This window comes from Fringilla coelebs, assembly GCF_963513975.1.
Source record: "Fringilla coelebs genome assembly, chromosome: 1".
Lineage (NCBI taxonomy): Eukaryota > Metazoa > Chordata > Aves > Passeriformes > Fringillidae > Fringilla > Fringilla coelebs.
The window spans coordinates 10922961-10948096 of record NC_140028.1 but is presented as its reverse complement, the minus strand read 5'-3'; positions in this window follow the sequence as shown (position 1 = coordinate 10948096).

Sequence of the window (25136 nt, the reverse complement as noted above, 5' to 3'; positions counted from 1 at the left end):
CATCTGCTTTATGTGGTCCATCCTGTGGTGACTGGTAGCAGAATAAGACCTGCAGGCTACTGTTAAATAAAGCAGGTCAAGTCCTGTTCTCTGGCCCTAAGGGCCAGAGCATCCACATGGCTCAACCCCTCTTCCCACCATCCCAGGTACTGTAACAACTATTAAACTGCAGGAACCACACTGTGCAGTATTTAACTCCATGCTGTGGATGTGCTTGGGCTACTAACGTAGCCAGAGCTGCAGATAAGTGGAGGAACACCAGGGCTGCCATTTCCACCAGAAGTGGATTTGCAATGTGATCTTAGTCCATGAACATGCCCACCACAGGGAACTGACAGCACTATGACAGTGTGTTTGTTTAGAATTATCTTAATTGATGCTGAAGCTATGCATCACTTCCTGTTTATACAACCTCCAATAATGTTGAAAGATCAAATGCAAAAAACTAGCCTGGCAATTTTCAAAAGCTGTCAGAGAATATAACAGAAATGACTTAGATGAATGTGCTTTCAACTTCCATGAAAAATAAATGTATTTTACATCACTCCACCATCTATGCAGAGCTGTCCATGGATGCTTTTAGTTCTATGGGAATGTGACTTCCTCTTAAATTGTCATGAAGCTTGGGAACCTCAAACAATTATCAAAATATAAATCAAAGTATTTGAGTTTTTTTCTTACTCTCCTGGATCTTTGATTTGGACTTGCAGTTTGAGTTTGGGATGTCTTAATGTCTGTGGGGGTCTGAACATTAATTAACCCATTTCAGTGTCATGAAAGGTGCTTAAGATATGTATGTCCTATAAAGTCTTATACAGTTAGTTAATAGTGAATTTCAGAGGATTACTATAAATTAACATAGGTTTTCCCCAGGATTATATTATAATTATTATGTGTTGACTTGTGTTTTGGTAGTTCTTGGTGACTTAGAGCCTGTGTACAGGATTGTGTGTATTGTGTGGTTTTTAACCTTGAGAACTGGCCTTGTTTTTCCAGAGTGGATGAGTTCAGCCCATGGACTCAGCAAAAAACTTTAAGATACCTTTATGGGTGCTGTAGTTTAGGAATGGTGTTCTCCAATTTAGTGTTCCCCCTGAAACCACTCCAAACCATGCTCTGCTTGCTCACTCCCTCCTCCCCCTCTCCTGTAGTGGGGTGGAGAACAGAACTGGAAGCACAAAAGTTAAAGATCACAGGTTGTGATAAGAACAATTTACTGGAAACACCAATGAGATAAGAAAACAAACAGTTTTCTGTTAGCAACAATATTAATCTGACAGCAGCAATATTAATAACAAATGTGTGCAAGAGAGGTAAGGGATTCATATGCTCACCACTCTGCCAAAAGAAGCCCAATAGTACCTGACTACCCGCCCTGACCTGGAAGGGACCCCTTCCCCACTCCTGGAAAATGAGGGTTGGTGGTGCAGAATGACCTCCAGGTCCTGGCCATGCCCTTCCTGGCTGCTGCAAACATCAACACCATCCTGACACAGAAAACATGTGACCACGAGGTGTGTTAGGGCATGTGGGAAAGGGCAAGGAACTGCCTGTGGAGATGTAACTGCTGCCTCTGCATCAGTTCTATCAGCTTTTGAGACCAGAGAATTGGTGTTGTTCTTTCAATTGCAAAAAATTGCTACAACTTGTAACTGACTGTTTTAACAGCCATCCTTGGGAGAAAAGGGAAGGGTTTGGCCTTTCAGTCAGACATCAGTGGATCTGCTCAGTATGGGTGAGGTGGGGACTCCAACCTGCTAGTACTTTCTCCCCTACTTCATTGCAAAGTCATGGAGCTTCTCTAGCCCAGGAGCAGTTGGTGTCCGTTCATCTTCTAGCAATCAAATTATTTGTGACACAAAATAGTTTTGTTTGTCAACAGTGATAGTTTTCCAGCAAAGCATAATTTCATTTTCAGGTTTGGTGTTGGAATATGAGTGATTATAATTAACATTATATCATGTTGCTTGGCTGTAGACTCTTTCCACAAGGCTAAATGTTACTGTACAGGTGCTGCACCAAGATCCAAATACCTCTTTTTCAGTGGTAGTGTCTTCTCCAGATAACTTTACTTTTCTCCTTTCGTAGTCCTGTGCTCTCTTCGTGAAAAATGATGATTATAAGGTTGTAACACATTCTGAGATTTAAATATGAAAAGAATAATAGTTTAGCAGTGACTTCTGCAGAAGAATTTAGATCTGCTAGGACTGATGGGTACTTTTCTTACAGACAAATGAAACATGTTAAAGCCATATACTGGGACTACTTACCTCTTCACATTGCAATTCATCATTTTGCCTTTTATTTGGATTCACTCTAAATGGTCACAGTGCAGGAGAAAGAAAAAGCTTTTCTGCCATCTGTAAGCATGATAAAAATTATCCTAAGAAATGTTCAAGCACATTAAAGAGAAAAACATTTTGATCTCCAGACTCTACCTTTTGATTTTCAGGGGCTCTTCCCTAAATCAAGTGAGTGCAAAGGGAGTCACAAGAGATGATGATCTTCATAGCCAGGCCAGGGTTCTGCAGAAACAAAAGTCAGCATGACATCAATCTTATTGTTGGAGACACTCTGCAGCTTTCTGTTTGCATATTGTAGATCTCTGACTTTTAGAAGAGATTATTATATTTAGATAACCTATGGATCATCAAATCAAACATTTGGTAGTCTTGGGGGAGAGGTTAAAAGCTTTCAAGTGATTTTGTGCTCAGACATTGTAAAATGGATTTGTGCATGTGTATTTGTGATGATGTGGGTTATTTTCAGCTGCCTAACATATCCCCAGTCTTATGTCTTGGGAGGGAATGAAATTTTATTTTGATTTCTGTGTCCCCAGTTGACTGCAAACTGTAATGCTGCCATATATGTCTCAGATCTACCACTGCCAGACACTTCCATGCATGTTGATGTTTTTGGCTTAGAAAAAGGAAATGGGGAGTACCTTCAAGATGTAAAGGAATCAGAGCTTCATTCCAGAGAGGAGAAAACCTGAAATATTTATAGCATTCACACTGCAGCTAGCTAACAAGGACTGGTGGGAGATGCTTGATATCATCTTCCTCAGCATCTGAGGCTGAGTTATAATAATATACCCCCTTTTCCTCTAATTTACCATTTATGTAAAAAAAAGCCCCAACAAATCCAACAATAAAGGAAGCACTTTTCAAGTCATCTGCGTCAGGTAAGTTACAGTGTATATTCTTAAAAGCCAGGGAAGAAAATTAGCTGATGGGCCAAACATTACCTGTTTTCATCCCTTTGCAGTGCTAGGTACTAATACATCTTTGCAAAATTACAATTTTGAAAAACAGCTGGAAGCTCACAAATCGCTCAAGTTTCCCTCCTTTCTCCCCTCCTCATGCATTCAGTGCTGCTACTTTTGATGGATGCCCAGGTTTTTAATTTTGTCCCTTCATTTCTTCTCCTTACAGGATTTCCTCTGTGTGTCTTCACATTCTTGTGTTAACTCCAACAATTGCCATGCTCCACCTTTAACTCCTTCCCCTGATCCCTTTTCCTCGTGCTTCCCATTGATTCTACTTCTCATTTGCCTCTTTTCTGACTTGGCCAAGCACTTTTAAGTCAGCTGTTTTTTCCACATCCCAAAGCCTGAGCATAGGAGGCTGATTTCAGCCAGCCTGACTGAAACCCTCAGTGAGCTCTGGGCACACAGGGTTGCAGCCCCTTTCAAAATGAGCAGCAAGTTTTGGGTTGATGACAGCCACTGGCTCTCCATTGTCTTGGGGAGACTGACACCATCTGAAGATCTGTTGTTCCATCCTGCATTATTCATTGGAAAAAAAATTGTAGTAAAACCCTCAACATTTGAATAACTTAGAATACAGATTGACCCACTGTAGTGCCACCTTTGGAAATGAATTGTTTTACTGCTGTCTTTTACTTTCTGTGTATGCCCTTCTCTTGTAATCTAGACTTTGTTATTTGAACATCTGATCCAGATTTCTTTACTTTTTTCTTCTCATCTGAGTTATTTTGGCTAATATTGCTGTTGGTTGATTTCAGACTATTTTTAGAAGTGACACTGAGGAGGGAGGACTTTGAATACAGCTTTCAGACACCTCTGCAGTACAATGGCTTACTGAGATCACCAGGAATGTACACCTTCAGTAAGAAGAAAAGGAAGGAACAGAAGTTCAGAGAATGAGAAAACATTTAAATTTAAATGACAGAGGGAGAGGGACAAAGCCTGCACATTACCATATCTTGTAGGATGCTGGGGCTACCCAGAGAAAGGAGGGTAGGAAAGGGAGGAGAGAGTCAATGGCACCTCTACCTTTCTTTTCTGAAATATGTGTATGAATGAAACAATTACCTGGGTTGGTGAAGAGTACAAGACTTGGTCACCTGGTTCTCATCCTCATACCCAACAACAACACTGTTTCACTTAACAGGGTGAAAATTGGCATCACATCGGGGTGGAACACTCTGGGCTTCCCCCATGTTGACTGTTTCCTCACAGAAGGCATTTCTGCCTGTTTACAAACCACCACTCTATCTCTTAGTGTTAAATTCCCCTTGGGAAAGGGATGGGTCCAGGGTGGCTGGATTTCAAGTACTCACTCTGGCTTATGTTTTGTGCCTTCCTGGACAACCACAGCATGTTGTTCTCAGTGATACTAATTACAAATGAGGTAATGAGTGCTTTCATACAAAACAGCTGTTTCCAGCTCCCTCTCTGCACAGCAAATAAGCCTTTCTTTTACATTTTAAATTTTCACTTCTTATGTTAACCTATGTTTAGACCAGCTGTATCCCTTTACACTAATAAAAATAATGTTTCAATGGTTTGAAATTTCACAGGGTAAAAAAGTACAAAAGAACAGTTGAAGTTGTCACTTTGTGAGTATTATTTCCACAAGCAGGGCTTTCCCAAACTCCTAGAGGTCTTTCAGGCCTCTGTTGGACTGTTATGAGCTTAGCCTATCTCTGCTTTCCCATCCAAAAAAAAGTTGTAGAACTACACCTACACATGGATCCTGGCACAGGCATCTCTGAGAATCATCCCTGTTACTTTTAGGGAGAAGAGTCATCAATTAGTCAAGTCTTGAAAGGAAAAGTTTTAAAAATAAAAAAGTAATGATAAAAACAATTAGTAAGAAATGTCTCTTTGAAATAAAAAAAAATAAAACATTTCATTCTGAAAATTTGACAGAAGCCTTCAACAATTTTCACTGTTTTTCCATTTTCTTTTTTGGCTGAAAATAATTAACCTAAATTTGTAATTTTTTTTCAGCAGCTACATTTCTATTTCTTGGCTGGAATGAGCCTCTTAACAGCAAGATATTAAAATGTGGCTTCTGGAAGGAACAGAACTGTCATAAGCCTGTTTGCATCTGGCTTTCAAAGAAGATTTCTGCTTTGGCAGATGGAAGTTGTCAAGGTGCAGTAGGGGCTGAGCCCTCCTTGGGGCGGTGGTACCCGCAGGGCTCTGGCAGCACAGGGCTCTCACAGCCAGGGCCAGCCCAGTGCCCTGGCCAGGCAGCAGGGCAGGCAGGGGGCAGCCCCAGGCACTGGGCATGTCCAAGGGGCTGGAGACAGGCTGAGCTCCACCAGAGCATCAGCCTGGGGCTGGGGCCAGAATCAGGCCCATCGAGGGGAGCCAGGCTCAGACACACCCCAGGGTGGCCGGGCAGGTCCGTAGGGAGGGAATTAACAGGAGATCAAATACCAGTGTTTCTACTGTGAAAAACGTCACAATACTCCATCACATGAAACAGGAATGTTGCTCTAGTCCTGGCCCAATGAATCATTGATACATTTAAATGTTCTTGAAAGACTCCGATTTAGTTGTTGACCTAAATGGGATTATAGCACTATGCAGCAAGCTTTAATTTCAGTGTTGCCTATAGGCAGAAGAGAGTCCAGGAGATTTAAACAAAGGCTGACCACAATGAGAGGTAGTGTTCAACAGAAGAATGTGAAGCACACTTGTGATTCAGAGTTAAAACTTAGGCAGATAAAATACTACATGACTCTGGTTCCAATTAGTATGAAAAAGATGTGTTCTCGGCAATTCTCCTTTATGCTCATGTGAGAAAGAAGAGTTAATTTAACTACAGTTAATTTCATGCCCTCTATAATGTACCCAATTATATCATCCTAATTATTTCAAGCCCTCATATGCTTTGGTTGAGTGCCTTTTTTGGAAGAGGATATTAAATAACGATTATCCTCCTCATTAATACAATGCACAATAAAGAGAAAACAAACAAGACATGGATGAAAGGCATAAATATAATTTATATTTTTTATTCACTTTCCCCCTGATCTTTCCACAACAGCAGTAACATTAGTCATGGAGATATGAGGAGCCTTGAAAATTTTTTGTCTTGCCTTGTCATTTCACTTTTGTCTGGTTAATGTGTAAGGGTGGGGGTATTTTAGAAGCTTTAAGGGCTTTTCTGAGAGCTCAGCTATTATTAACCTATAGCACTAGGCTACAGCTGCAGAAGTTGAGACTTCAATTAGTTCTAAATCATGCTTGTTTTTTTAATTTGGACAATGAAGCACAAAAAGGTGTAAGTCATGGTAAAGAATAAGGTAGGATGGTAACATGCATTTTTTTCTGTATTAAGACTAAAATGAGGCAAATTTAGTGCTGTCTCATCCTTAAGAAGGTAGACAGTACTTGGAGACAGTGTATGAGGCAGTCTTCCCACACTTTTGGTCCAGTTAAGATGTCAACTTTCAACTGTTGTGATTTAGCAACATGCCATGGTCTTCCCCATTCTGTGAGAGGTGGGAGTGGGGGTGACAAGCACTGTGATCAGAAGAGACACTTCAGTCTGGACTCTGTTGCACCAAGGGTAGAACAGTCCCCAGTGAGATCAGATAAAGGATTAATATGAAGGGTAACAATCACAGAAACTATGAATCAAAAGAAAAAGTTTGTGTTGGAAGAGATCTTTAAAGATCACCTGGTTCTATTCTCTTGCCTTGCACAGTGACACCTTTTGCTATATTAGGCTGCCCAAAGCTCCATCCAGCCTCCCTGGGATAAGGCATCCACTGCTTCTTTGGGCAACTTTTTGCAGTGTCTGACCACCCTCATTGTAAAATATTTCTTCCTTACATAAAATCTAAATCTACTCTCAGTTTAAAACTGTTGCCCCTTGTCCTGTCACTATAGGCCCCACTAAAATGTCTGCCCCTGTCTTTCTTATAAGTTGCCTTTAGCTACTGGAAGGTGCTCTGAGGTTTCCTCAGAACCTTCACTTCTCCAGACTGAACCCGAACCTTCTCAGCCTATCCTCACAGGAGAGGTGCTCCAGCTCTTTGATCACCTCATGGTCCTCCTCTGCCCTTGCTCCAGCAGGTCCATGTCCTCCTTATGCTGGGAGCCCCAGAGCTGGATGTGGCACTGCAGGTGGAGTGTCACCAGAGCAGAGCTGAGGGCAGAGTCACCTCCCTTGACCTGCTGCCCACACTGCTGAAGAGGCAGCCCAGGATAGGATTGACTTTCTGGGCTGCAGGTGCACGTTGCTGGCTCATATCCAATTTTTCATCCACCAATATCCTGGAGTTCTTCTCTTCAGGGCTGAATTTATAAATGTAAAGTTCTAGCTGGGATAAAGTACAGTGTCAGCTCATATGATTTTTATTGATGCAAACTTTGTGAAGTGCAGGAGTGTATATGCTGTACATGAAGCAATCACTGAGATAACGTCTTCATTTTGTTGTATCAAGATAAGAAGAAATGTAAAAAAAAAATATCCACTGCCTGTGTTTAATTCTCAAATCTCGAGCAACTGGATAACAGTGTTCTGTTTGGAATAGAAATAAGGAGCTGGCCTTCAGTAGCCTCCTCCTTCCCACCTGTTCTCAATATTCTTTAACTGGGAAGATGAATAATGATTCAGCTGTTTCATGCTCTTTCAGATTCTTACTCATCAGGGAGTGAAACTGCAAGTCTCATCTAGCATGGGGTTATAAAAATGTGCAGACAGAAATACCCTGAGTCTGTATAAGCTGAGGTTGCTTCTGCCATTTGGCTCACATAAAGATTCTTTAAATCCTCTTACAGTAAAGGGCTGTAGGGCTGATCAAAATGTGCCTGTCTGTTTTATAACAAGCAGCAAAGAAGCGTTGCTGAGTCACCTTCAGTGTGAGCTCACTCTTTTTAATTCCTGAGAGCAGGTGTCACATGCCTTTTCTGATGCAACTGTTGGTAACTGCTCTGCTGTCACCCATTGTGTCACTTGGCATCATGGGCAGAGTCAGCTGATGATGTGAAGGAGAGGGGGTCATCATCTGATGCTAAAGTGCAAACAAATTCAGATAAACATTACCTCATTAAGGAGAAAGGGGGGATGGGCATAGCCCAAATAAAAAGTGGAGAGGTTACAGAAAACAAAGGGAAAAAGGGAAATGTCTGCTGCAGGAACATTACTTTACGCTGGGCAGAGCTTTCAGCAGATTTTGCATCAGCCAAGCACATTCTGTACAGCTAAGCAAAGGCAGAGACAAAAATAGAGTACCATACCAGGTGTATATTTGTACAAGCCCTTCTTGGATGAAATGCACCTGAAAAGCATCCTGGAGCTGGGCTCAGACCCAAATTAGGCTATGATTCCATGTGCAGATATTCAGCGTGGTACACAGGCTCCAGCCACTTTTCAGCAGATCAATGCATTTCTCCTCTGCTGGCTCAAAATTCTGGCAATCAATATAGGGTGGATGAGCCTGGTGGATCAGTATCCACATAAATGCATCTATCCCAGCCTTTTCAGGTCTGTGTTCATTCAAACCATTTGGAAAATATGTAGATTCCTCCCTCTTTTATTTTGTCTGTCCTTGGTTAAATGTAGTCTAGGTACTCATGGAGAGCATGTTCTTTTCTAGTTCACTGGCTTCAGTGGGAGAATTGAATAGTAAATGACTGACTAAGCACCAAAAAATTTGGGCCAAAGTGAGCACTATGTGATTTCATAAGTTTCTTCTTTCTGCAAAGTTATTCAATCAGGGGCCACATCTTTTATTAGGTCAGCATTTGGTGGGAACGCTCCCTTTTACCTAGAGGCATTCGCTGAAGAAGAGTTAAAATAAAAAGGTTTTGTCTCATAAAAAATTGAATGCATGTGCATGTGTAGAGAGACCAGTGGTTCAAGCTCTGGACCTCTGTGGGACCCAGCCCAATTTGCTTTGTCATCAGAGACCACTTTGAGTAGCCTGGTAAGGTCCAGTGTTGTACCATAAGGCGAGCACTGCAGCTCAGGACACAGCTTACAGGCAGATGATGTGCTTAGGGTGGGGTTCACAGCAGGTTGAAGGCTAAGCAGGGAACTACAGGGGTAGCTGAGAGAGAACCAGGAGAAAGAGAGGGCTGCAGGGCCTGGGTGGGACAGGGCAAGATGCATGTCTCCAGGGTCCTCACTCCCAATCCAAAGCTGGGACACTACCCCGAGGGTAAATGCTTGCATTCATTTTTTTGAGACCCTAAAAAGTCCTGGGAGTTTTCTCTGAAATGGTGGCCAATTTCTTACTGTTACTCCACAACCTTCTTTCCTCAGCCACACTTTGCAAAGTAGTCAGTGGCTGAAACACTCATCCAGGATGTCAATGGTCAATGGTCCAGGTTCAAAGTCCCTCCTCTGACTGGGGAAATGCTGTTAATTATCCCCAATTATCAAGCTGGGTTTAGGCTATCCTCCAGAGCTCCTTCTGAAGCTGTGCAGCTGCAGCACAGGACTCAAGAGTTTCTGGGACAAAAGGGAACACCAGCAAGACTGACTGTAGTCTCCTTGGAAGGGGGAGATTTGGTTATTTGTCACTGTCAGTTTAATAGATTTTCCTTGACATAGTCACTGAATATAGCACACATACTCTGCTGATGGGGCCAGATAGTAGCTTAGGTAGAGTCTGACTTCTTTGGCTGTCCTTGGAGAAGAAACAAAGCAGACAGTGAACACTTTCTAGACTTCACACTTATTCACATGATTATTTGCATTACATTTTAACCCTAATTTTCTTTTGTGAAAAGTAGCTTGCTGAGTCTGAAGAGGAGAAAACTCTTCAACCTCTTCTACAGGCTGTCTCAAACCAGCAGTTCTTCACATAAATATTTTTTGCACATGTCTAATTTGCAAAGTACTTAATAACCATTTTTTTTCCTTAGATAAGAGATTTTGAAGACCAAAAAGGGTCTTGTGGGATTCCTGTGCTTAACCTAGACGAATAGATCCTCTATCTTCTCCAAAAAATCAGGTGTTCCATCACTGCCAAACATCAGATTGTTTATGTTCTACCAGTTCTATGCTTCCCTATCCATTTTTTGCTTCTTCTCAAACTCAAGTCAGGCCAGAACCACAAGGCAGTGCAGATTGCCATGTTATCTGCTGTCTACCCTTCATACAGCTCAGGGGATGTTTATCTCCTTCCTCTGCCTGTGTTCATCTTTGCAGGGGTACCAACTCCATCAATCTGCTCCTGCAAGATGGTTTAAAATGCCAGCAGTTGTCAAAAAATGTGGGAATAAGAGAAATGCTTTGTGAAGATGCAGCTGGTTTACTGTTACCTGGAGAGATTCCCTGCCTGTATTACTGTACTTGAATTATTCTGAATATCACTGCAGAACCTCTCTTAGCAGCTCTCCTTTCCTGTTACTCTTGCTCACATCTGTTCACTGTAGTAATGGATATTTTTTGGCTGTAAGCAGTTATGCAGCATGACACTTGGCAAATGGATGTCTCTGTGTGCAATAGCTACTGTTTTTGAAGACTCATTTGGCTCTTGTCCCCTCTGGGTGAAACAAACACATAAATATATTGCTATAAAACTCTCACCAGACTTTCATTGCAACTACTACCTTCTTGACTGACATTGCTTATGCTTGAGCTCTCCTCTGAACTGAACTCTTTTGGGGAAATTGAAAGGATTTGATTTTAAGCTTCAAATTTATTGTGTGTATGTTTGCTCAGTGACAAGTTGTGCTTCTGCTACCTAGTCAATGGCATATCTGTTCTTTGTAAGAAACATGCTGTTTATGTGATGTAATTATTTCCACTAACCACTCAGAACCCAACTGATCACTCTCACAGCCATAAATGAATCTGTTTGACAACCTGTTCTCTACACAGTGGGTAGTCTTCCACCCGCCAGCTAATTTATCATTGCATCTGCCTGGCTCTGCCAAGGGATATGTTCTAGTGCATTTATTCTTGTCTCTAAAAGCTTGTGACTGGCCATTATCTTGGGAGGAGACATTGGTAGAACAAAAGTTTATGGTGTATATTTCTGTCTTTGTGAAACTCTTGTTTGCAGAGACTCAAAGAGATCTCCTCCTTTAGTTGTTTTCACTCTCTTTTACAGTTGATACTTCCCAATGATTGCAGAGACCCCCATGAGCCTGGCTGGTTGGCCCAGCTAGTTGAGAATGTTTCTCAGTGTTGGTGAGAAGTGCTTAATTGATATTAACAGGGAGGGAGAGGATCTGCTCTGCCATAGGACGGACGTCATTTGGTGCACTTTCCTTCCCTCTAATGCTATAGTGCTCATGCAACCTGAAAGGACCATCTGTAGATCTTTGAGATTAGTGCAGGCCTGTTTATTATTTGGCTTTTCTGTTCAAGCTATTTGGCCCTATCTGTCTGGATCTGCTGAGCTAATTGCCTGATATGTGAATGTCCAGGTTGCCTAGGTATCCCAGCAAACAACAGATTTTTTAGCTCACATTTATTCCTAATTCAAAGTAAGTCCAAGAACCTGCTGAACTGAGAAGCCACCAAAATGGGGAAAACCTTCATCAAGCTTGATCAAGCCTGAATCAAGCTCTTCTGCCATGCTGCTAAACAGCATTTTCATTGTCTGAACTCTTCATTGCAGTTTGCTTTTTTTTCCACAGGGTTCAGGTTCAACACCTTCCCTGACATGTCTCCCTCTACCAGTTAACGCCAAAGCTCTGCCTTTGAATTACACAAAGGCATCAAAGTTCACAGATGCTGGAAAAAGGTCAAAATAGTAGGTATGACCTGCAAGTTGAGGCTATATTTTTGATCCCCTGTAAAATATGTGTCTTTATTCTTCAGTAGAAGAATCTCCTGTGTTTTAGCCTTGTCTTGTCACATGCAGAGAAGGATTAACACTACCAGAAAGAAAATTGAAGATGCCATTCAGAAGAATGGACAGGGCAGTAACTTATCAATAAGAGTATCATCCTTTCACCTAACTGACTCCAACACAGAGACGTGTCTTGTTTCTATTAATATTTCATAGAACCAGCTGGTACTACTAGATCCAGCCAGTCCCAATGAAGTTCATTTTAGCCTTTTTATTGGCTTATAAATGTGATAGGGTTGATGGATACCATTTAATGGAACGTTTTCCACCCTGCTCCTCCCTCCCTTCCCACCCTGAAAAATCTGACATTCATAAATGGAGGAGGTCAGTGATTTGCATCCAGCTGAGTGGCTGTCTGGCTTTAATGAGATGATTTGTAATCATAAGCACTGCACTGCAGTGGTGTCTGGTACCAGGGAAGAGGAACACGTATGCATACTCCAGCTGAGAGGAGGGAGAGGTGATGGGAGGGAGGGAAAGCACATGGATTAGAAAAAGGAAGCAAGGCTGGAATGACATAAGGAGCTCCATTAAATGTAATACAATAATGCTGGCCTGGTTAGCATAAGAGCCAGAGGCTGGCTGATGCAAGCCAGTGAAACTCCTGTTACTTAAGGCAGGCAGGCAGCTTGCAGGACTGCACTTACCCAGAGATCTTTAGAGTAGCTGAAAATAATGGGTTTGGTTTTTCCAGCTGTAAGCCCTCAGTGCCCTTAATGCACAGCTCTGTCCTTCCTCTCCCACTCCTTATATAACAAAAAAGCCTTCTAGACCAGGAAGAAAATTCAGAGGCTAAATAGGAAATATGTTGTGGAGATGGCATGTTCCACAACAGCTACATTTTCAGCATGTTTTCCTAAACAAGTGGATCACGTTCTGTCTTTGTGGGTATTCTTCCTCGATCTGATGCACTTTTAACTCACTTACTCTTTTCATTTCAGTCACGCAAAGTAGTAGCAAATTCCTGCGAGTCTCAGGCAGGCAGGTAGGAGAGAGATGGAGACTAATAATCCATTCACTGGGGGAAAGAATCAGAAGAGAATCCTTCTGGGAGAGAGCGATTTTTAATTCCCTAGCTTTGATAAAAGCTTCGCTTGGCATCTGTTTCAGATCAGACAGCCACGAATCCACCACAGGCAAATCCATAGGAAGCCAGGCTGAGCTGGCTCTCCTGCACACAAAACTACATTCTCTGGCTGACTGTGAGAATTTTACACCTCTCAAAGACTATCTTTCCCTTGTCTCCAGGGTTTCTCTCCTCTGTAGTAGCAATTCTCTGAGATTGTCACACGATACTTTTTCATTAGGCAACCCAGCTGTGGAGGACTAGATTCCTTTAACCATGTCTCCAGCTGTCTGGAGTTATTCTGCAGCAGGCCAGCTGGACCAGTGTAGTTTTTCTTACAGCTGCAATGGAGTAGCTTGGATCAGCTTTAAGGTTGTTATTTTAAAATTCATTAACTATTTATGTTATTAAAAAAATACAACAAACAAACAAACAAAAAAGTCAGCAATTGTGCAAACTGATCCAAGGAGAAGACACTGATTTGAGGCAGAGAGGCTGCTGGTTTGGCCTTGCTCACAGTGTCTCCCAGTGCAGGATGATGTTGTTCAGCTCACAGCCCTATGGGAGGGGTGTAATCTCCAAGGCAGTCTGCAGTCACATCACATCAGGAGACTTTCAGTCCTTATTCATCTCACATTTCTCAGCCACGACCTTGCATCCCCTTCCTCACCTGCCCCTGGAGAATGAAGATCTGTCCTTCCAGGCAACAAATAGCTTTTTTCTCCCCTCTCCTGAGCTCCTTCTGTAAAACATACATGCTTCAAGTGCTTCCTTCTCTGCAGATGTTTGTAACTCTGCAACACAGCCCTTCCCGCCTCTTCCCTGGGGAGACGTTTACCCCTATGTTAAGTACAGAGGTTTAAGTTACAGGGATGTGTGGGTGGCCTTCAGAAATTGTGCCAGTAAGATATTTTTCAACCAGATTTTCAGTTCTGATAGGAATAGAAGAAGCAACACAACTCTACCCAGCACGCATAAAACAATAGCTGCCCTTCCTTTGAGATGGAAGGTGTCTTCAGCGACCTCAGGGAAAGATGGACCCTGGTAATGATTCTTTTTGAGAAGAGCCCTGTCCTGGAAGCCGGTCTTCCAACTTCTCTGCACTTTCCAGCCTATCTGACTCCATCAGCAGGTCTGTGAGCTGGCAGTATCTCCCACACCTTTTTCACAGGCACACAAATGCTTTGCCAGGTCCTTACAAAGTACCAATCTACTGTGCTATGTTAGCAATGCATCATCTGTCAGAAAGGAATTAGTTGTGTATAGTCTTAATGTTAAGAACATAAATAAACTGTAGATTGAAAAAAGGGGTCATGAGGAGGGAAATTCATTTTTACTGTCCCTCTAATATACCATGTCTCCTCTTTGTCTAGGGAGTATCCCACAGATGATCACCTCTCAGCCAGCAGGGCACTTTAGTGCCATTGTTCAAGCTAAGAAAAACCTTGAAACATTCACTGGGGCTGTTTTATTATTTTCCCAATCATGTTTCCTTGACTTGACTTGTCCTGTCCCTTTGATCAATAGCAGACGTCACCCAGCATGAGACAGGTTTTGGATTGATTTAGAGTGCTTGTTAGTACCAACTTCTAAATCACTTTGCTGAGCTTCCTCTCTTTGATGTTGCTGGCAATGGATAAGGTCTTAGGCTGGGATTTTCAAAGGACACAACAACTAAAGAGCCCAGAACACTTAAAGCTCTCCAGCCCCTGTTGAAAATCACAGGTAAAGAGTGCAAGAAATTTGTTTGCTTTCAATTATAAGATTTTCAAGCACTTTAAGGTGCACATAACTGCTTTATGGAGTTTTCAGAGGTGCCTTTCAGAACTTGTGTGCTTAGGAGTATTTGGAAATCCTATTAGAAGCCATTCAGCATCTTTATTTGCCTAAATTCCTTTAAAGCCTGACTCAGCATACTGTGATACTCTTTTCTGTGTGTGAGAGCAACAGCATAAAGAGCAGGCTCACAGTGAATGACTGATGCTGTATGAATGTGTGGAATACAAGCCAAATCCCGAATGCAAGGGCTCATATGTTACAGTCATATAACCCAGCCACTTGTTTCTTCAGCAGTTGTCACAGCAAAGCTGTCATTTCCTAGTTCAAGAGTGTTTTGTCACATCCTTATCCTTGATACACACTCCAGGAGGAGGAAGGATTCATGAAGCAAGTGGAAGTGTGATTCAGAAACTTCATCAAACTGAGCAATGAAAATGCTCCCAGCAGCGGCCTCTGTCTGTTTGGGTATGTGGAATGGATAGCTGGAGTTCCTCACATAATTTAGGTTACATTACCATTTTTCAAGAAAAATCCACAGTCTGGGTTCAGTTTGCATAAATAGGAGCTTCAAAACTAAAGTCTGAAACATCTCATTCCGTTCTTACCAACTTCCAGCTGAAGGATATTTCTGATCATGAATTGTAATGGTGGAAAGTATTGACTGATTCGATGGGAGCAAGACTGAGAGACAGACAGACACATGGACCATTTCCGAGGAGTTTCCTGTTTCCTATGAGCTTTCTTATTAAAATTATCCCAGTGTATACATTCTTTATTCAAGCATGAAGTGCTCATTACAAGTCTCTACATGAATAATGTACACTTAAAATGATTCCCTGTGCCATAAATATTGACCTTGGTTAATAATTGACTATGGCTTTCTCTCTCTGGTCCTCTGAACACTACTGACTGAGAGGCTGGACTCTTCCCATGCTGTTTCTTTCCTATTACTTCTTTAATTTTCAAAGAAGATACCATAATATGATGATATTGATAATATCAGCATAATGATGACACAACTTTGGACTGGAGTATACAGCAACTCCTCTACCCATCCTGGTTCTGGCTTAGTGTCCCCTCTTATTTAACTGGAAAGTGTGGAAAAAAAATTCCTTTTCTAATTTAATCTACAATTTCTCTGCTGGTGTTTGGTGCAGTCCTTGTCCATTTTTTGCTTTAACATGCAGTTAACATAAATGCAGTAAAATACATCTATCGGTCACTTTGTGAGACTGGTTCATGAAAAGAGTTTCAAAGAGCAGTATGTGGACCAAATTTGCGGTTCAAACTGCAGTGGATCCAAGACATTCCTTGCATTTAAAGCTTCCCAGCCTTGTGCTTGATAAATCTCTACTGCCTGTACTAAGCATGTGGAAGAATCTAGAGATTCACATAGGAAAAAAGGGGAATGATTGTAAAATGTTGCTTGGCAGAGTTCAGGTTTATAACGTCAACTTCAGCCAAGACTCCAGATCTGTGTCTCTGCAGGCCCTCACTCTGCAGCTTTTAGGCTGGGCATGCAGGAAAAACGACTCTTACCTCATACACCACCATACTTTATACATCTAGAATGAGTTTTCCATAAAGCTTTGCTTGGGCTTCATACATTAAATGAAAATTGCAAGCAACGATAAAATGTGCTGAATATCCTGTCTGTGATATTCAGGTACCAGAGAGAAATGAGAAAAGGCTTTGACAGCAACACTATGAAAAGATTTCATTAAAGTGTTTTATCCTCTAAGTTCTGACAGAATTTTCCTCTTTTGGACATTCTGCAAATATGTGTTACTAAAAATGCTGTGGTTGTTCCTATAGTTCCCAATTTTTCCCCTGGTGACAGAGTTATAGCCACTCCATGTGGGAGCTGAGAAAACTGTGTCTCTTCTTTTACTCTCAGCCTTTGTAATTCTTAACCCAATGGCTCCTTGTTTTGAGAGAGAGAGATATGAAGGATGCTGTCCAACAAGCAATATCTATTTATGGAGACAGTGAATACACAATGAGTTAGGAGACGGTGACCAAAATGTGCAGCATTGTTTGTGGGTCCTTGAGGACCAATAAAAATAATAGAACTGCAACTGTAAATAGCTTATTACAAACATCCAATTTCTATGCTTGGAATTCAGGACTCTGTCCAGACCATAAAATTAATCCTCAATGCCTGCTGAACCTTGGAAGCTGGGCTCCTCTGCCAAAGGTCACTCAGTTCTCAGTGGTGGCATCAGCGCTGATTTGTTTCGGCTCTGTGCATAAACATTTGCTCTGCTTGGTTACAGGCTGGAATTGCATAAAGATCATTGGAAAAGTGGGTGAAGTGCCACAGCCCCTTCATAACTAAGGATTGCACCTCAAGGAAAGGCACATGAAAGGACCTACATACTAAAATTGACATTCTGTTATGGGTAATATAAGGAGAATGCCAAAAAGGTTTTGCCTTGGGCTAATACTTGAAATTATTGGTGAAGGAATGATGAGAATTCGTTATCATAGCTAAGGTTTGATGTGGTAAAATATGCTTTATGTTCAATGCTGGTTTTAATTTTTTACTCTGCCAAGAATGACAATGTCTGTAATACATTTTCAAGTATTTAAGATTTTCAATTATTGTGTGTTAATTGAGAATGCTTAGAAATGCCTAAAGGGCCAAGCTGTATTGCAGGTTTCTTTGCATAGATTTGCACTGATGTAACATGCACAGATAAAAACTCAGTTTTTACATCATCATTTTAATTTTATTTTCAAGTGTGTTCCTTCCTCTGTAGAATGCATCATACAGCCTATAAACTGATTTAATATTTCTGGCGGTGGGATCCTGATCCACAAGAAAAATGAACCAGTAACCCTCCTCTCTTATAGGTCATCATGTAATTGCATAATCAAACTTTTAATCTAAAATTGTACTGGAAGCAGTGTTTGGCATAGTTTTTTGGACCTTTTCTGGATCTTTCACATTAGAATGCAACATAGTCCCTAAGGGAATAAAAGGGATGTGGATACACCCTCCTGAATTAAAATCCTGTGTCACTGCCACTGCAATCTATTGATAAGATATTTTGCTCCGCATCATGGTTTTGTCTTAGGAATCACCAAAAAAAAAAAAAAAAAAAAAAAAAAAAAGCAGAATCTCAGGGCTGAGCTACATTGCTCTGCTGCTCCAGCAAAGATGATGATTCATATGCTGTGCCCCCATCCCCTCCCTTAAAGCACAAAACCAGCCAAAGACTCACTCAAAATTCAGTGGTGGCCACGAGGCGTTCAGAGATGATACTGAAGGTATGGACATGCCTCCTGGCCTGCGAGTGGGATGCTCTAACACAAGTCCACTCACCAAATGGCACTTATCTCCAGGCTTCTGGGACATTTCACCTCTGCCCATGTCCAAATGGGCTGGTATTGGTGCAATTGTCACTGGTCAAAAAAGGCAGAAATCCACTCAGATCTGTTGTGAAGCCTGAGTGCTAGCAGCCTGCCTCAGGGCTGGTGACTGCCAGTTAGAGTTTGGCAGTGGCACAGAATGTACATGGAAGTTTTCACGTTCTGCTTAACCTACACCATCAGTAACACCAAATGGGACATAGGTGAAAAACTCAGAGATGTTCTCATTAGTTAATTTTATGAACTGCAGTTTTACACCAGAAATCAGTGCCCCCCATTGCCTGACAGACACTTGGTTGATAATTTCCAGTTGTCCCCGTACAAGGGACCAGGTGCAGCCCATCCTGGTTGGTAAAGTCCCAGCCACGCTGTAAGTGTGCACATCTGCTGGTGTGAGTGGACAGACCTCTTCTGACACCCCCAGGCTCCAAGCCAGCAAACAGGGCTGCCCTTTCAGGCCTCCTTTTGTAACTGCAACCTAAAGCATCCATCTGAGCTGCAGTTGGTACTTGTGGGAAGTGCTTCCCACTCTGCTGGGCTGCGAGTGAGAAGGCAGAGCTGGGCTCTGCTCCTGCCAAGCTGGGCATGGAGACAAGTCCCTTTCCCTCTTCCTCGCCCTTCTCCCTCCCTCTCTCGTGGTCTGTGAGCAGAGGAAAGGCTGTCTCATCCTGCTTGTATGTGCTGTGCCCTGCAAAAGATGGCCTTGATCGCATCTGTGGTTTACAGGCTTTATTATAGCGCATGGAAACAATGGGAGTTTTATTACCCTGAATGTATCATTCCTGTTTGAATGCTCCCTCAGCGTGCTGTTCTGACTCCAGGCTTGCCGAAAGAGGCTCGCATAGTAATTGAAAGATTGGTAATATTGCTAATGCTGTTCAGAGCATAATTCCACATCAAAACTCTGCTTGGCTTTTGGGGCCTTTTAAACATCCAAGTTTTATCCCACTTCAATTCAGCTTCTGAGCCTCCTCTCCACAGATCAAACCAAAGGCCTGAATCCAACTATACTCTGAATGAAGCTCCAGATTGTATAGCTTCAAGTCATCTTCCTATGTATGAAATTGCATGCTGTACTGCTTTGTAGAGCAGAAGTCCTTGGTCAAGTGCTTTTGTGCTCTATTATGTAGAACTGCAATAAAAACAACTTTTCCAGTTGCTTTATAATCCATGTTTATTATAGCCCCAAAAATTCATACCCTGGAGATAAAGCTGGTAAGTCTCACTTCCCAATAGAAGTTTATCCCAAGCAGAGCTGAGAAAGGCTTTCACACCGACCAAAATATGGTTGTCCCCAGAGAATTCCATCCCAGTCTACAAAGGAGAGTAACACTTTGCTTTTTCCTTCTTTCAGAGACTGGAAATTCAGCCTGCAGGTCTCAAAGTCAAGTTAAAATTATTCTGCCCACCTCTGCAAATAAAAAAAAACCCAAAACAACCCAACCATGCTAATTACCATGGTAAGGAACTGATTTTCATAAAAGCTCAGTTCCTATTTTGGCACAGAGCTATTTGGTTAGAAGTCCTAGGAACTGTGCACACTAATTACTGGTCTCTTTCAAAATATGTCACAATGGGAGCTGCTAGTTTGTGAACAATTGTGAAAATCTCCCCTCACATTAGCAATATTAGCAAAAGGTTTTGCATCTGGTGCTTAACTCTGGTAAAGGTCAGAATATGACCATTTACTGTCAAAATCAGAGGTTTATCAGTGGAAAACTGTGGTTAAACTCTATGGTTTGACTCAGAGGTAGCATGGTCTTTGGAGGTTATAGTGGGTTGACCCTGTCTAGATGCCAGGCACCCACCAAAGCCTCTCTATCACTCCCCTCTGCCTCTGGACAGGGGAGAGAAAATATTAGAGTTCAAGGGTTAAGATGAGAGATCACTCACTAAATACCATCACAGGCAAACCAGGCTCAAATTGGAGATATTAATTGAATTTATTACTAACAAAATCAAAGCAGGATAATGAGAAGTAAAATAAGGCCTTAAAAACATGTTCCCCCCATCCCTCCCTCCTTCCCACCCTGACCTCCTGCTCCAGCAGCACAGGGAGATGGGAATGGGGTTTACAGTCAGCTCATCACAGGTTGTTCCTGCTGGTGCTTGGGGAGGAGAGTCCTTCCTTTGCTCCAGCATGGGGTTCCTCCCATGTGAGTCAGCTCTCCACATATTTCTTCAATGTGGGTCACTCTTCCATGGGATGCAATCCTGCAGGAATAGCCTGCCCCACTGGGAGCCCCCACGAGGTCACAAGTCCTACCAGGAAGCCTGCTCCAGCATGGAGCAGCTCCCTGCCATGGACATCCCATGGGATCACAGCCTCCTCTCAGGCACTCACCTGCTGTGGTGTGGGTCTCCTCCAGGGGCTGCAGGTGGATCTCTGCATCCCCATGGATCTCCATGGTCTCAGGGGCACAGCTGCCTCACCATGGTCTGCACCATGGGCTCAAGGAGAATCTCAGCTTTGCTGCCTGGAGCATCTCCTGCCCCTCCCTCTCCAGTGACCTGTGTGTCTGCAGGGCTGTTCTTCCCACATGTTCTCTAGCTGCAATTACATTTGCACAATAGCTTTCTCTCTTCTTATGTGTGTGTGACAGAAGTGTTTTCATCATTTCTAACTGGCCCAGCCTTGACCAGCAGCACATCTGTCTTGGAGCTGCCAGGGATTGGCCAGACATGGGGGAAGCTTCTGGCAGCTTCTTATGAAAGCCACCCCTGCAGCCCCCCCACTAAAAATCCTGGCCACACAAACCCAATTCACCATTTCACATCACTGCTCTAACAGTAGGATACTTTCTTCTTCTATTTCCTTCTTCTCTGTTCTCTCAACCCATTTTCTATTTAACATGGGGAAACATTTTCTTGGCAGTCCATCTAGTCTTGATCAGCCAGGAAGTGTTGACAGTGTTGCACTTTCACTGCATTAAATCTGTCAACCTAATATGAGAATAAACTCAGACTTGCTGGTAAACATACCTAGGGCACACAGAAAACAGCTCTACCAAGCTACAAGCTTGTAATTTCTAATGAATCTTTTGACTATGCATACTGAGTGTGTCCTCTCCATCACATAAGCCAAGAATAAGAGCTGCCTTTTCCACAAGGAAGCTGGCATTGCATTTGTGGGAGCAAGAGGCTGGTTCCAAAGAGTGTTATGAAAAGCAGTTTATCTGAGCTGTGGTCAATGTATCATCCTTCTCTCACATTTTGAGCCATTTTTTTTGAGAATGATGAATTGTAGTCATCACTGCATTCAATTAATTTTTCCTCAGCTGGTTCTTATAGTGTGTTTGTACTAAGTGTCCTCTAACAGCTGATAAATCATCCCTGAGTGGCTGCAGATGCAGCAGCAGTGACATACACTGGACTGACGACAGGAATGTGCCACACCATGTCTCCTGTCCCCTTTTCCTGGAAAGAATTTTGTGACCTTTGGTGGCATTTGCAAGAAGCCATTTTATACTGATGTTCCATGGCTCTATTGATCTCTGTGTAGTATTAATCTTAAACAAACAGGCCATATAATTTATGTAAACTGCATAGGTAATTAAATCCCTTCCAGCAAAGGTCAGGGCAGAATATTTAAGATTTCATTTGAATAGAAATTACAGTTAGAAATGAAGGGGAAAAAAAGGAGAGGGAAAGGGAGAAATTTGGAGCTTGTCGCATCAATTATTACGGTGTAACTAAGAGGTATCAAGTTACTTCTCAAGGGCTCATCTGCACACACAGGTGTTTGCCTAGAAAGACTTATAAATATCTTTAGGAAGTGTTCAAATAGTTCTAATGGATAGTGAATGAAAACATCACCTTTTTTTCAAAGAAAACTGAAACTCTCCTTAAATGAACAAAGCATATCTTTGTAACTGACCATGACTGTAGTATCCATTCCTCCTTCACCATGATCTCAAGGCCATGGAGAGTATTATTTTTCTGTTTACCTTCCAGTTTCAAAAATCTTTCCATTTTAGTGTTGAAGGTTTTCTTCTACTAGAATAATATGTGTTCATTGGGCAGGTCCAGGTGCTCATATTGAATGAGTAGCTTCTGAGAAAAGACATGGAACAAAAACTACTTCATGACAAAATTTCATGCTTTGAATATTGTCTTTTTATGCTTGATATGTCCCAAATGATCAGAAGGCTGTGCCATCTTTGGGAAAGGCTTGCATAATTTCTACTACTTATCTGATGAAATAGTCTCTCTCTGGACTCAACAGAGGTGTGTCACAAGGCTGAGAGAGGACCTAGGCTGGGCATGGAGACATTCAGATGGTGAAAACTTGTGAGGAATCCAATCTATGGAAAAGATTTTAGCAAGTTTCACAGTCACTTTCTCCTCCAGCTGAGAAGAGTCTGCATTCACAGAGAAGGCTGGGGTATAAAATACTCTCAGCTACAGAATAGCATAAGGGGTAGAGGTAGGATTTTTCAGAGTAACTATTGTATTTTTCACCCCAGTGAATGGCCTGTAAATGCTGTTGTGAAGTGGGGTAGTGGCTGATCATCATCGAGAAATGTAATCCTGGTCTCATCTTAGCGCCATGCGTTGCCACGCCCAAATAATTTGCATAAATTCTTGTGTAAAAGCAAATCCCTTGTCCCCATTCAGCAAGTGATGACCGCTAGGAATTCAGAAGCAAAGAGCACCTGCAGCTGCATCTCTGACTGCTGGCTGCCACTGCTCTGCGGCAGCTGCAGCATCTGCTGCAGGTCTGGCTGCTGCAGGTCTTGCTGCAGTCCCACTCCCATCAGTAGCATCTGTCTCACCAGCTTTGCAGCAGCATCTTCCATCCTGCAGCTGGCTGCCTTTGCTCGCTCAGAGGCCCATCTGCCTCCACCCTGCCTGACTCTGTTACTGACATGACTGAGATCACATCTGCTCCTCCACTGGCTGCTGCTCCCATTATGGCTGTAATGTCACTCACTCTTGTGCTTTCTGCTGCTGGTACTGCCATAATGTCCTGGCATCTGACTCGGGTTTTGACACAGTTACTCACAACCTCTGCTCCTGTTCTAACCTGAGGACACAAGTGTAGCTGGGCTGATGTGAGCTAAAGATTCATCTAAAGCCATTTTCTCCCCTCTGGCCATCTCCACACACTAAGGGGGAAGATGTAGGCTCTCTACAATAAGTAGATGAGGGAAGATTGATGCTGATCTTTCATTGCTCCTGCAGTTGGTGCAGCAGAATAGAGTTAGCTGGAATTTGGGGGAACTAGGTTCAGATTCTTCTTCACAACCAATTTGTTCTATTACTTAGGCATAAGCTTATTGTGGAGTTCTGCACTTCATGTCACCAAGCCCATTTTCCAGTGGTTGGTTTTCACTTTGAAGGAAAACCTAAGTGTCTTTTTCTTAAAGTTCCCCATGCAATGGATGAGGAAAGTTACAGGAACCTCAGGAATTTTCTCAGAAGTTGCAGCACTGAGAAGAGACTTTCCCACAGGAAATAGAAATTACATGGACACTTTCTTTCATGCAAGGTAAAACCATCCCCTGGACGGATGTGTCTGTTTCTTTCAAAATGAAAGAGGACTCAGTCCTTCTTTCTCAAAAAACAGCTGACATGCGAGTGCTCACTTTCCCCTCTGGATGCAATGGCAGCTCGGGAAAAAAGCAACAGAAGAATGAGATTTCAGTGAGTTTTGGCTGTCAGTGTGAAATAATGCCTTCCCATCCCCCCTCCACCAGAAGATTGCCTCAAAATTAATAAAGAGGTGGGTGTATGTAGGGAACTTCCTCATCTACAAGCTCTGCATATAGTGCTTAAAAATTAAGCAGGTGACAGGGGAAAGGGATGGACCACCCTTCAGCAGTGAAGGAGAAATTTGAGCTGTGATGATGATCTGAGCCATCTGCTATGGCTCCCACAAGTAGCAGGAGTGATAGTTATGTAAAACAACAACTTCAGGTTAAAAAATAAAGAAAAGAGAGAGAAAGAGGTAAATAACTAGCCTTGTAGCTCTGCTCTGAAGGACCATTGTAACAGGACAGGGAGGAGCATTAGCTGGTGAAGTCCTGTTGCTGGTTATTCAATGTGATCATAGGTTTTCCCAGTAAATCTCTGCCATGCAGTAAAACTCACCTGGTTACTCATGGAAATACAGAAACAAACTGGACTTTCTCATTTTCTTGTAAGCAATCATACTTCCAGGCCAAAAGCTTGGCTCCTTACACATGCCCCCCTCAGGCCTGTCTTTACTGTTCTATGCTGGCACACTCAGTATTCTTTATTACAAGCTTCAACCCAAAAGTCATACAGTTGCCATCCTCTGCTAGAGAAAAAAGTCACCCCGACTGAGCCAATAAGCCCTAAGAAGAGGCTGGGCTCCTCAGCTCAAGCACAGCCCTTGCAAATATATTGATTTGTGTTCAGGCTCATGGGTTTGGGACTCCTGATGTGTCATTCAGCTTATACAAATCTACACAGGTCTGTCCTAGAATATTTTTAGGACTTCTCTGGCTCATTAGTAGTATACCTCAGCATAGTATATCTCCTCTCCTCTCCTCTCCTCTCCTCTCCTCTCCTCTCCTCTCCTCTCCTCTCCTCTCCTCTCCTCTCCTCAGTTCTAGTCCCAGCTCCCTGAGGATGTTTTGTCATGGTGCACTGTCACACCCACTGCAGTGGATGCTGTGGGAAGTTGTGTTGGTGCAGTCTGACAATGATGATCCAGGCAGCCCCACGCTTGCTGAGCTCAGGACACTCCACTCTCCTCCTAGAAGGCAGCAGGCTCTGTCTGGGTGCTTGCATTGCAATAACTGGGTAACATTTGCAGAATCAGGAGTCCAATCTGCCATCAAAATGATCCACAAAAGCAGCTGGTCTCATG